This window comes from Grammomys surdaster, unplaced genomic scaffold (assembly GCF_004785775.1).
Source record: "Grammomys surdaster isolate TR1022 unplaced genomic scaffold, NIH_TR_1.0 142, whole genome shotgun sequence".
NCBI lineage: Eukaryota > Metazoa > Chordata > Mammalia > Rodentia > Muridae > Grammomys > Grammomys surdaster.
In genome coordinates this window covers 6,788,529-6,790,458 of record NW_021604600.1, presented here as the reverse complement: position 1 = coordinate 6,790,458, position 1,930 = coordinate 6,788,529, and the positions used below count along the sequence as shown (strand labels likewise).

The window sequence follows — 1,930 nt, the reverse complement described above, 5'->3', positions numbered from 1 at the left end:
TCTGTGTGTGTGTGTCTCTGTGTGTGTGTGTGGGTGGGTAGGTGTACGAGGAGGTAGGCATGTCCATCAATGGGACAGAACATAGGGTTCTAAGAGCAGACTCTAACAAATGCCCGCTTTTCAAAAACTGCTGCTGTTTTGACAAAGGAGCTAGTCAGTTCAGTGGAATGAGGGCCATGTCTTCCTCAAATGGTGCTGAAGCTATAGGACACACGTAGCAGAAAACCAACATTCATTTAAATTCTGCATTAAAGCAGGTCACAGGCCTAAGCATAAGATGTAACATTATAAAAGTTTTAGAAAAATATAGGAGGAAAACCTTTGGGAACTAAGGCTTAGCAGACATTTTTTTAGATTTCACTTCAAAAGCACAAAAGGAAAAATAAATCAATCAGTCAGCCTATTAAGAGGCTGGCAAAGACATACTACAACTCTGAGTGTCTTTCATCCACACATCTGACAAAGGGCTAACATCTGATGTGGTGTTTTGAAAGAGAGATGCCCCCCATAGGCTCGGGTATTTGAACACTTGGTCCCCAGATGGTGGTGCTGTTTAGGGGCTAATGTGGTACAGCCTTTCTAGAGGCTCCATCACTGAGGGCAGGCTCTGAGGTTATTTATCTGCACCCCACTTCCAGTTCCTCTCTCTGCTTTGTGCTTACGGTTGAGGATGTGAGCTGTCAGCTTTCTGCTCTGGCCTCTAGGCCTGCTTCTTGCTGCCCTGCCTCCACTCTGCCATGGTGGACTCAACCCTCTGGAACCTAAGCCCAAATCAGCTCTTCCTTAAGTTGGCTTTGGTCATGGTGTTTTATCACAGCCACATAATGGGAACTAATCCACCTAGTACATATAAGAAAGTGAACTCTGAAAACTAAGAGGACAGCAAGAACAAAACCTCCCAATTAGGGAGTGAACAGCGGAGAAGGTATACAGATGGCGCACACAAGCAGAGGAAAAGCTCAACACCTTTAGCCATTAGGAAGCACACACTAAAGCCACTATGAGCTAGGACTATGTGTCTCTTAGAGCAGCTAAAATAACACATACTGACCCAATAAAATGCTGGTGGGCTGTGGGGACACACACATCTCAGCACCAAAGAAGAAAACTATTGATGGATACAGTTTGGGCCACTCTCCAGAGAACTGCTAAGTGAAAACAGCCAGCCCAGGCATGCATGCCGTATGATTTCACCTGTATCAAATGCTGGAAACGTCAAGAGTCTAAACATGAAGAACAGATTAGTGGTTGCCAAGGACCAGAGGAGGTCAGGAAAAAAGTGGATGTGCTTCAAAAACAGCAAGAGGAGGGACCCACTGTGTGCTGTAGTTTATGGCTAGTGAGTACCGTGGTCCTGGTACTGCACCATAATTGCACTCATTTTGTGATGTGTTGCAATTGCCGGAAACTGGCTAAAGATGGTAGACTCCTCCCATCTCTCCATTGGTATTACAGCTTCATTTGAATCTATAAGTATCTCAATTTTTAAAATTAATTTAAAATCAAAGAATGATTACAGGAGGGAAAAGGTTCCAAGAAAATTGCAGGGTGTGGTGCGGTGAGGACCACATCTCTTAGTAGAGACGGTGAGTGGGGGCTGAGGAGGTGACACTGGAGGTGAGGGGTAAACAGCTGGGCTGGAGGCCTGGGCAAAGCTTGGACAGGAGGGAAGACTAGGGTGGGACGGGGGCTTTGATGTTTTGAGAACAAAGGGGGCTGGTTGGCAGCTAGCTCAGGGCACACTCCCTTTGAATGAGTGTCCTACAGGAACAGCAGATGGCGTGTGGACATGACCTACAGGCCAGTCTCTGTTTGTGTCTGCCCAGCAATTTCTGTCTGCCTTTGCTCTGTCTCTGGAGCTTCTGTTCCCTCTCTACAGCCTAGGCTCCATCCCTACAGCCTGGGATCCATCCCTACAGCCTGGGATCCA

The 1,930-nt window shown here is 46.7% G+C and overlaps 1 protein-coding gene across 3 annotated transcripts in view; it reads left to right on the top strand.

The window, feature by feature from the left end:
* The window catches only part of Gsg1l (GSG1 like), a 196,257-nt gene that overhangs the window by 166,497 nt on the left and 27,830 nt on the right, over nucleotides 1-1,930 (top strand). The window lies entirely within an intron of this gene.